Source organism: Phyllobates terribilis, unplaced genomic scaffold (genome assembly GCF_046119375.1).
Source record: "Phyllobates terribilis strain yellow unplaced genomic scaffold, ASM4611937v1 Scaffold_5__5_contigs__length_657084704, whole genome shotgun sequence".
Taxonomy (NCBI): Eukaryota; Metazoa; Chordata; class Amphibia; order Anura; family Dendrobatidae; genus Phyllobates; species Phyllobates terribilis.
The window spans coordinates 59,936,758-59,948,816 of NW_027362765.1; the positions used below are offsets into that span (position 1 = coordinate 59,936,758).

The window sequence follows — 12,059 nt, forward strand, 5'->3', positions numbered from 1 at the left end:
TGCTGGCCAGAATCCCAGAGTGTCTATCAATCATATCCTCCTCCTTTCGCTCCTTAAAACTCAATGTAGACAAAACTGAGCTCAATCTTTCCCCCATCTCATCTAAACCCCCTACCAAATCTATTACAATTAATGACACTGTGATCTACACAGTACCTCAAAAATATGTAAGGGCAATGGAAGTATTCCTTCTCTTCCTGGAAATAGGACAATCCACAATCAGATATAGAGTGCTGGTTTATTGTCAACGCGTTTCAGAGTCACACCGACTCCTTCTTCAGGAACCCATACATAAGAGCAGTATACAACACACAAACATGGTTAAATACATGAAAAAAATTTAAAAAAGGGCACCAAGGTAAGGGGAATGGGAGTACATAGTCATATGTCATAAAACAAAACAGATACAGTAAAAAAAATCCCTGTTGCAGTGTGTGCAAACTTGGTCAAAAACTACAGGAAACATCTGACTTCTGTAATTGCAAACAAAACTTTCTGTACCAAATATTAAGTTCTGTTTTTCTATTAAATCCAATACTTATTTCATGCAATAAAATTCAATTTAATTATTTAAAAATCATACTATGTGATTTTCGTTTTTTTCTTTTTAGATTCTCTCTCTCACAGGTGAAGTGTACCTACGATAAAAATTACAGACCTCTCCATTCTTTGTAGGTGGGAAACCTTGCAAAATCTGCAGTGTATCAAATATATATTTTCCCCACTGTATATACTGTACATATCATTCTCAAAATAAGGTTAGCGGCAAGAAAGTAAATGTATAAATACTTTAAAATAATGTGCTGGAGAATAAAAATTGTTAAAAAAAAAAAAAAGAAACGTGCCATTGTGGAAGAGTTCCAAAAAAATGGATATAATGGGATTCACCGCGGTGAGTAGAGGGTGAAAAAAGATCTTCAAGGATGCCATGCTAAATGTGAGGCTATTAATCATTGTAGGTGTCTGATGTGGAGAAAAACAAACTAAGCAGAGCAGGAAGATACTCTGCTTATAGGGAAATGTGAGATGATCACGCACAATTTTTTGCGTCTTTATATATGCTTTGTATAGAAAGAAATATGTAATAGGTAATATGTATGTCAAATATTTTTTAAAAATGAAGAACTTGGCACTCAAAATGACTCAATAAATCTTGAGAATTTAACGAAGTAAAGGTAGTACAATACACAAACGTTTCAGTCATGTGTGATCTTGATCAATGTACAGTAATTTCAGTGGTGGACATGAACTAGGGGTGCAGTGTCCAGCATCGATGTAAACCACTACGTAGTATCTTATATCTTGTGCTATTGGGCGGTGGGAACACGGCCTCCGCCACTAGTTCCAAGTGGCGCTAGATTTATTGAGTGCCAAGTTCTTCGTCTTATTGCTTTGGGGTTGGACCCTACTTGTGCACCTACCTACTACAGGAGTGCGGTAGCCTATCATATTTAAATATTTTTTAAAGGTGTTGTGAATTGATTAAAACAAAATAATGGTTAATAAAATAATATAATGCTTTAATTTATTTTATAGTACAATTATCTATTTTTTATTCAAAGTATAGTAAAAACTAGGGTCACTAATTGTGTCAAAACATTTATTAAGAAATAATTTAGATTGAGATATTCTGGGTTTTTTCTTTATATACACATTTCTGCCTGGAGAGCAAGAGCTTAAACAGGTGCTTCCCCAAAGTAAGTCATCAACTCAATCTGGGTCAAAGCCTGGGAAAGGAAATCCCCTTCTTTCTCTTTAAGGGTATGTGCACACCATACAGAAATGAAGCAGAAAATTTCTGCATCTCCCTGGCAGAAAAAACGCATGCAGATTGTGCATGCATTTTTCCTGCGGAATACATGCGGATTCACATGCGTTTCCACATGCGTTTCCGCATGTGGATTGACAAGCGCTTAACAGGCGATTTTAGCATCACCTGGAAAGTGCTTGACAACTAGGTCACACTATATAAATCCATGCAACCGGCATAGATTTATATAGTGTGACCCGAGAGAGTGGTAAAAATAAAAAATAAATGTATACTTTACCCTCTGATGGCCCGCGCTGTCCTGCTCAATCCGTTCTCCCTCGCCGGCAACTTTGAATTGAAAGACCTGCCGACGTCAGCGTCACGTGACCCATCACATGACTTTGACGTCAGCGCAGGTCCTTCAACTCACTGCAAAGTGTCGGGAACCAAGCAGGAGCGGTGCGCGAGCCGACAGAAGGTAAGTATACATTTAATTTTTTATTTTATTCTTTTTTTACAGGTTTTTTAATGGTACCTGGGTGTGGATAAGACTCTCCTCTCCTCCACACCCGGGTACCATCCGCACATTAGAACGCGCCAATAGCGCAAGTACAAATGCAGTCTTGCGGAATTGGCGCGTTCTAATGCAAGTCAATGGCGGCGAAAACGCCGCGTTTACGCAAAATTAATTGACATGCTGCGGATTTTCGAGCGCAGCGTTTACGCTGCGGAAAAATCCGCATCATGGGCACAGCACATGCGGATTTCAATTGGGGAACATTGCTGCCCTTCTACCATGCGTTTTTAATGCGTTTCCGCTGCGTTTACGCAACTGCAAAAACGCCGCGGAAACGCATTAAAAACGCATCGTGTGAACTCAGCCTAACAGAGATCTGAGGTTATCAGAGTTGTGTGTGTAGGAAACACTGTTCATACAACCCAATGGAGGACAAGACAAAGTAACTGCGCTCAGAGGGAAGAAGCTCCAGGAACATGGGTTCAGGTCATAGGGGTGTCTTCCAAATTACTTGCCTAATGACTACATGACAGCCATGCTTACGCTCCCTAACCTACTGTCTCCTTCCCCATTATCCTGTAGAATGTAAGCGAGCCCGCATGGACAGGGCCCTCTCCTTTCAGTACCAGTCTGTCATTGTAAATTATGGTGAATAAACGAACATTTTTATTTGTATTTGGCATGTAACCCCTTTTCGTGTACAGCACCATGGAATCAATGATGCTCTAAAAATAAATAATTTTTATAAATTTACCAGTCAGCAAAAGCAAATACTTTGAAATTCGCTATGGGCATATACTCTAAAATGGCCAGCACCATTTTACACACAGCAGAATCACATGACTTCGGGTGAGGTCTGGCAGGCACACCGCCTATCCTAGCACAGAGGCACATGGCTCAGCACATAGGCACATGGCCCAGTCCAGCATAAGGGCACGCTATCCAATCCAGCACAGAGAGGCACGTGGCCAAACCCAGCACAGAGGGCCACGTGGCCCAACCCAGCACACAGGGCCACGTGGCCCAACCCAGCACACAGGGCCACGTGGCCCAACCCAGCACACAGGGCCACGTGGCCCAACCCAGCACACAGGGCCACGTGGCCCAACCCAGCACACAGGGCCACGTGGCCCAACCCAGCACACAGGGCCACGTGGCCCAACCCTCCTCTTTCTTTTCTTATCAATAGCTGTGCAGGAGTGTATCCAAAGTGCAGAAAAAAAGGGAAACGACGAGAGCTTCCCCATTCTGCTTGAGATTGTGGCCTCATGCCTCATCTGATGGCTGAGGGACATCTATTCAGTGAGGTGTTGGCTACTTGACAAGAAAAAGGAGAGGCCAGAACCATCCAATCCTACCTGTGTCCATATAATGGAAGTTTAAAAGATCTAACTTGTCCTCGCTCTAGTGTACCTCTCATGCAGCTGTCATCTGTAGGGACAGGAAAAACACTGCATGCTGTGGGATTGGCCTTTTAACCTCTCTTTTTCCTGTCCCAGCAAATGTAAAGGAGGACAACATCCTGTGGTGCTGTCATGAGGTACATCCTGGAAAACAAACCCTCATCAACTCCATGTCTACTGAAAAATAAAAACATTATTTGTCTCAGGAAATGGCAGCATAACCTAAATTAACATATTTTTACGGTCCTAGTACCTCACTATAAAACACACCCCAGACATAGACAGCAGAAAATAAGAAAAAGATGTTTCTTCGTCCCTGAAGGTGTAAAGAAGTGGAGGGGTCAGTAAATCTAGTTTTACAGCAGTGGGATAGAATAGGGAGGTACTAGACCTGTTATTAGTATCTCTCTGCAGAATGTGTGCATAAGGCTGCGTGCCCACTATGCGTTTTTCATGCGGAATTTTGCAGCGGAAACGCTTTAAAAACGCTTGGTAATCCATACCCCATGGTCCCTAATGAAAATCCGCATGTTCTGTGCCCATGCTGCAGAATTTTCCGCAGCGGATTTTCCTTGCGGAAAAATCCGCGGCATGTTCATTATTTGTGCGTTTCTGCAAGCGGATTTGAGGTCACAAGGCAAGTGAAATGAGCATGTAAAACGCTGCAAAAATGCATCAAAAAAGCGAGTAAAATCCGCAAGCGTTTTTTACTGCAGAAACGCTGCAGAAATTTTCTGCTTCAATTCTGCATCGTGGGCACATAGCCTTATACTCCTGTAGCTTTACAGCATGCACATTATGGACAGTGTGTAGCGCACACATATACACGACACGGATGCACATGCAGAAAATGAACACTGAGCTCTGCTGTATGTGTCTACACCCACCAGCTTGTAAGTCAAATGTGGCGGGCAACACCCTAATGTTCACAGGGGATCACCCCAAAGAATATGAATAGCCAAGTACAAAGGAAGAAAAAGATATGCATAGATGGGGATCCACCCAGAAATAATTAACACTTTGATAATATCAAACCTTTATTAGCACATAAATATAGACAACCACCACCATATAAAAACATTTAAAGGGATTGTCCACTACTTTATATATTCCCCCAGTGTTTCTCTAAATACCTTGTGGTGCCTTTTCGGCCTGTGAGTGGCGCTATCACTGGCCGCTCACAGGCATCACGTGACCCCCGGCTGCAGCAGACTCTGACATCCGCTGATGTCACGTCAAGTTCCGGCTGCAGCAGGGGGTACTCACTTCTGCGTTCCACGGTGGTTGCTGGGCTGTGAGCGGGGTTACCCCGCGCGTTACACCCAGCATCCACCTCGCTCTCTCCCTCTCCTCATTCATTGGGAAAGCGCGCGGTGGATGCTGGGTGTGACGCACGGGGTAACCCCGCCCACAGCCCAGCATCCACCGCGGGGAGCGCGTCACTGATGTCACGCCTCACTTGACATGACATCAGTGACGGGTCCCGTGATGCCTCTGAGCGGCCAGAGATAGCGTCGCTCAGAGGCAGAAAAGGTAAAGCGAGGTATTTACAAAAACACTTCTGGGCCCCAGGGGGATACATTGGGGGGTTCATATAAAGTAGTGGACAACTTCTTTAAAACAGCCAAATTGGTCCAAAAGAAACAACCCAAACTAAAGAGAAATAGTTAGGCAAATGCCCATCCCTCACCAAATCGGCACTTGAAATCATCAATGATGAAATAATAGGAGGCCAAGACGACCCTATATAAATATTACACTTTTAAATACATCAGGCATGTGGAGACCATCATCCAGTAAAATGATCAAAGCATATATGGCATTAATCCCAAAACAGTATACATAACAGGTATGACCCTGACATGACAAGAGAATATAATACCAATAAAAGTTGAATACACATATACCCAAACATGTATTACAGGGAAGTGGCATTATACTGGAGAGGGCAAGATGAAACTTATAAATAAGTAGTCATAGCATGATCAAAAACCCCTTGTCTACCCAATGGAGTCGCCAGCAAGAGGCCCAGCTAGGTTCAAAGCAAGTCACCTGTCCGAATGATACATAGAGGGAGGGGGCATTAGAACCCCATGCAAATCGCTACATTAACCTGTAGCTTCCTCAGGAGAGAAAAATATGTTCTCTTGTCATGTCAGGGTTATATCTGTTATGTATACTGTTTTGGGATTAATTTGGTGAGGGATGGGCGTTTGCCTAACTATTTATCTTTAGTTTGGGCTGTTTCTTTTGGGCCAATATGGCTGTTTTAAATGTTTTTATATGGTGGTTGTCGTCTATATTTATGGGATAATAAAGGTTTGATATTATCAAAGTGTTAATTATTTCTGCGTGGGATCCCCATCTATGCATATCTTTTTCTTCCTTTGTACACTCATCAGCGTTACAATGTGTCAGTGTTCTCCTCGATTACAGGAAGCTGTCTCCAGACTATTGTTCTCTTGATAAGACAAAGTAAACATGATAAAGACATTGACATATGGAGGAGAAAGTCTCAGAAAGTATTATCACTGAACTAAGATCCAACTTTCACAACATTGGCAGCAATTTCTTGACATATTGTCACTGATCAGCAAACCAGCTTTCCCACCTAGTTGAGTCATCTGAGCTACCATGATCATCTAAGTAGTGGAAAAGCTGCATAACAGCTCAGTTGTATGGTGTGATCTACCATGGTCATATAGCTCCTAAGTGTTGTAGAAAGGGATTCTTATTTTTCATTATACAACTCAAATGCACTACATCTGAGCTTTCTTTCATGGACAGGGAGCACCACAAAGAGCAGAATACATTCGATTAACACAATGAAAAAGCTTTTTACATTATGCCAGAAGTTTGTGTTAAAGGGGTTGTCCACTACTTGGACAACTCCTTCTCATTCCCTATGTTTGACTCTGTTAAAATAAAAACACCTATACTAACCTCATGTACCAGCGCCATTCCAGTGGTGTCGGCACTCGCGTTTCCAGGGCTCACGTGACGTTATGTCACTTGAGCCCTGAGCCCAATCAGTGCTGACTTCACTGTCCCCGCCTTCAGATGTATTGAACATCAACAGGAAATTAGGGCTGCAGCTGCTGTCTCACTTGCTCTTGATAGTAGATTTTTCTGAAGGCAGGGACAGTGACACCAGCGCTGATTGGACATAGGGCTCGCGTGATGTAGAGATGAGAGAGCACTAAAATGCTTGGATGCTTGTTACTCAAATCAAGCAATTCCTAATGCTCGTTTCAAGTATAATGGGAGTCGATGAGAAATATGAGCATTTTTCCGGCAGACCCTACAAGGAGGTCTGGGGGATAGTGAAAATGTTGAAATGGATGGAAAAAGTGCTGAATGGAAGGAGAACAGCATGGGGAAGAGCCCTGGAAGCATTTCTGACTCCCAGATCGCTGCTGAAAACAATGGTGCCACACTATTACACCACTTTAAGGACTAACGATAAAACAGTCAAAATCGATGAGAAATTGGAGTTTACAGGAAAAAATTTTTAAGAAACATTCTTTCCTGTACAACTACTTGTATATAAGACAAAATTTAAAAAGTATTAAAAAAATATAAAGTAAATCAAATTTGAATTTTTTATTAAAAATTGGAAGTTTCAGTGTAATTTATGAAGGAAGCAAGAAGTGCCAAAAATTAGGGACTCAGATACTCCCTGTATTAGACATAAAGGAGGATCTCATACACATTCTGTTCAAATTGTCATGTTGTGCTACTCCTAGACTCATAAAGGCTGCGCACTAAGTGCAAAGCCTGCCAAGAATTAAAAGCAGGGTCATCCATACAACCTTCAAGGAACCAACTGTAGTACCTCATTCAAATATTAAGAAAGTGTGGTTGCAGCAATTCTACACTCAAAGGTTCTGCGCAGTGTCACTCATACACCCTTCACTGAAGGGTCTCATAACACTGAAGAAGTGCTAACATGCTTTTTTAATGAAAATCGGCGCTATAATCATATGTCAAAAGCACTTTATATAGTTATATCTTACTTGCTCGTTCAGTTATAGGGGTGTTCATTACTGTATTCAGTCATGGTGGTCGCAGCCCACTCAATTTGAATTCTGTCCCAGTGTTTGCGGCGACATCACCTGAATCCTCGCATTCAAATCCCGCGCTTGCGCACTGTTTAGTCTGAGCCACGTGTGTGTGTGTTTCATAATCCACGCTTGTGCAATGTGTCTCTGTAAGCCGCGCTTGTGCATGGTCCATCAGCTCCATGCGCGTGCGCAGTGATGAGCGGCTCCCCACATGCACACGGGGAGCCACGGTGCAGTGAAGTTGTGAACTAAACACAGCTTCACTGCGCACAGGTGATGAGCCGCTCGTCGCGGCGCAAACGCGGCTTAAAAATACACATTGCGCAAGTGTGGCGCCCGTGCGGATTCAGTCGCCACAGAGGTACTGCATCTCACCCAGAGGTGTGTTATCACACTCTCAGGTAAGGATAGAGTGCTGCCCGGGACCCTAACACCTGCACTTCAGTAGGGCAGGGCGAGATTGCTCCTACGGGAGAGCACAGTCCCTGGTCCCTGGCTGGAGTGGAGGGGAACCATGTAGTGGGTGTGGGTGGAGGACGTAGATCAGGGGAGCACTTGTGAGGGAGTGATATAAAAGGGGGAACCATCTTGAAAGATAAGTTCAGTCAGTGAGAGAGCGTGGTGTTGGAGGAGGAAAGTGAGGGGAGCAGAGGCTCTGCAAGAGCTCTGCTCCAGAGCGGGCCTGAGGAGAGGCCCAGGACTGAAGGAAGAGGAGAGGGAGCAGGAGAAAGGCTCCAGGAACAGAAGGGATCCCAGGGGTATGGGAAGTGCTGGAGGCGACCCGTACGCCCAAATCTGCCAGGCGGTGGAGGGATCGAGCCGCAAAGGGGACCGGCCCCTAAACTAGTGGAGAACTACAAGGCTCAGCTAGAAACCAGAGGCTGCTGTACTTGCAAGGTGCAGTGGCCACATCCGCAATTATATCACTGAAAAGGTGGCCACAGAGGGTCCAGGGGACTGCAGGTCGCCCGACAAGACCTGAGGCTACCGGATTGGGACACTGATTGCGAGGCGCAGGGCAGGAGGGCGAGAGCCAGCGCAGGAAAACGACTGAGGAAGGCACATAGAAAGGGGTCCTGTCAGGCACTCTTGAACTACCTGAGGGATTGCTGAACCCCTGCCTGGTGAACGCAGCACGACGTGGGAGGTTGTAGTCCGGAACCTGTAACCTAAGTAACTTAACAACTGTGAGAAAACTCAGAAGACTGCACCCCACTGTCTCTGTGATATTGTCTGCGCCATCACCCCCTGCACTACAATGCCCAGCATCACCTACCCTGCCCTGGAGCTAAGCTCTACCTGTGGAGAGCCACACCAGCTTTGCTGCACTATCAGCAGCTCCAGAGGATCTGCTTCGCAGCAGCGGCTCCTTTTAGCCGCATACCACAGGTGGCGTCACGAACTTTGTACATAAATCCCCTATAAAATCCCCTTTTTAATGACCGCCCTGGGTCACGGACCGGGTCACCGGCACTGTGACATCTCCCCTAGCGACGACCGGCCCGGCACAGATTACCCCACGGTCCAGGGGGCGCGTCACAAGCACAGATTATGACACACACAGCGCAAGCCTGGCTCAGGCTAAACAGTGCGCAAACGCGGGATTTGAATGTGAGGATTCAGGTGTTGTTGCCACAAACACAGGGACAGAATTCAAATTGAGTGGACGGCGACCACCATGACTGAATACAGTAATGGACACCCCTATGACTGAACGAGCAAGTAAGCTAACTATATAACGTGGTTTTGACATATGATTATAGCGCCGATTTTCATTAAAAAAGCATGCACATTGCATCACTAACTATGACCTGGGGACAGTTTACATGGTACAAGTGACATGACGGGTTCCCTTTAAGATTATTGTACTTGTTTTTATTATATATACCCCTTTCACATGTAAAGCTCCATGGAATAAGTGGCGCTATAATAATAATAAATAATAATATTAATACTCTATAGATGAATAATTGAATTGAGAAAAAAATTTCAACGCTCTTTTTGGCGTGTTTTATACCACAAATCACATAATACTTAATGGGTGAGTAACTGAAGCCAGATACATTTTTCAACCCTTTTTTGGAGTGTTATACAACACCGAAATGTACCACATAGCACGTAATGCCTGTCTGCAATTTTATCCTTCTTCTAAATCTTGCTAGATTTCCAAAACTTTAACATGCATAAAACAGAATACATAATCTTTCCCCCATCTCAACTCAACCCCCCCCCCCAACAGACCTATCCATCAAAGTCAATGGCTGCTCACTCTCCCCAGTCCCACAAGCTTGCTGCCTTGGGGTAACCCTTGACTCTATTCTCTCCTTCAAACCACATATCCAAGCTCTTTCCTCTTCCTGCCAACTCCAACTCAAAAATATTTCCTGGATCCGTACATTGCTTAATCAAGAATCTGCAAAAACCCTAGTGCACGCCCTCATCATCTCCCTTCTCGACTACTGCAACCTCCTGCTCTGTGGCCTCCCTTCTAACACTCTCGCACCCCTCCAATCTATCCTAAACTCTGCTGCCTGACTAATCCACCTGTCCACCCGCTATTCCCCGGCCTCTCCTCTCTGTCAATCTCTTCACAGCCCAGAAACTCCAGTTCAAAATCCTAACCATGGCATACAAAGCCATCCACAATCTGTCTCCTCCATACATTTGTGATCTTGTCTCCCAATACTTACCTGCACGCAACCTCCGATCCTCACAAGATCTCCTCTACTCCCCTCTTATCTCTTCTTCCTACAATCACATACAAGATTTCTCCCGTGCATCCCCCCTACTCTGGAACGTTATTGTCATGATACAGCTGTCAGGTGACCAGGGATCAGGGGCTCCTACCCTGACCCTAACACTAGGGGGCGCTCTAGCTCACCCTATTCCCCAGGATACCTCTGAAGGTGAGGATGACGAGGCCTCCGCCCTCGCCCTAACTCCTGAGTTAGCCCTCTGCTTGCTCTCTTCCCCCACCCGGGGAAGAGGGGCGCTACTTTGCACCAAGTACACCCATCCGACAAACTAGGCAACACAGACAGCGATACACAGAAAACTCCAGGAACACAAAATATTCTCTCACATATAACAGAAGGAAGCACTGGGGTGTGTAGGTTGGTGGAATAAACCAAAATGGAGAAGGATAAGGAAGAACCATCCAGACAACAATCACAAGTTATTCCTTCCAAACTCCTTCTCATAGAACTCCTCACTCTTCTTTAACCGTGCTGCAAATACTAGCTCTGACAAGGATTTAATATCAGAGCCCAGTTTATAAAGGGAAAGGGAGTGGCTAACCGAGCTCAGCTGTGAGCACAGGGAAATCCAATATGCCCACTTAACCCCTGTTCTGACGGAAGAAATAAATACATTTAAAATGACAAAGAAGTGCTTCTTCTCAGAGTTGGAGCAGGAGCCATCTGGTGCTGAGGTCTCCTGGCTCGGTAACCCTGTGACAGTTATACCTCAACATATCAGACTCTCGCCTACCGTGGAAACCTTCAAAAGTTACCTAAAGACCCACCTCTTCCGACAAGCCTACAACCTGCAGTAACCCTTGTCTCACCACACCGCTGCACGACCAGCTCTACCCTCACCTACTGTATCTTCACTCATCCCTTGTAGACTGTGAGCCCTCGCGGGCAGGGTCCTCTCTCCTCCTGTACCAGTCGCTGACTTGTATTGTTTAGAATTACTATAGTTATTTTTATATAACACTGAAATGTACCACAGAGCACATAATACTCTATGGATGAAAATATTGTAAATTTTTTCACCCCTCAAAAAAAAAATGTGGTCACGTGCAACAGATATATATTTAACATCAGACTGCAAAGCCCTAAGCCCTGCCTAGAGGCTGAATTCTGCCACTCTCCCTGCTCCTGCAACTGTCCCTCCCTAGGCTAAATGCAGAACGTATCTGATACAAACAGCAAAGCAAAGATTAGCCCTTACAAGGACTGTTAATATGATAGCTCAAAATCAGCACCAGTATCAACGCAAGAGGACTCTGATTCATTCAACTGTGCACACACAGCCCTGGACAAGCACTCTCTCCCTCCAATAAGAACTTTCCCTGAGCTGTGCAATGGCGTCAGCATGCCGACACCGTTCTGTCTCTGATGATGTACTACGACCAGCCAATCACAGTAATGCCACTACCAAGATGGTTACGCCATTATAGTGACTCGCAGGTAATCTCCGCATACTTATTGGTTGTGTAACAGGCGCCAATAATGCGAGGCGGGGATTCGAGTTTGAAATTGGAGCACCAGCTAATGCTTGCTGAGTACATCCGAGCACCCAGATACCAGAGTATCACCGAG

General features: G+C 44.8%; 1 protein-coding gene across 1 annotated transcript in view; it reads right to left on the minus strand.

The window, feature by feature from the left end:
* The window catches only part of LOC141271451 (uncharacterized), a 108,300-nt gene that overhangs the window by 58,680 nt on the left and 37,561 nt on the right, over positions 1-12,059 (minus strand). The window lies entirely within an intron of this gene.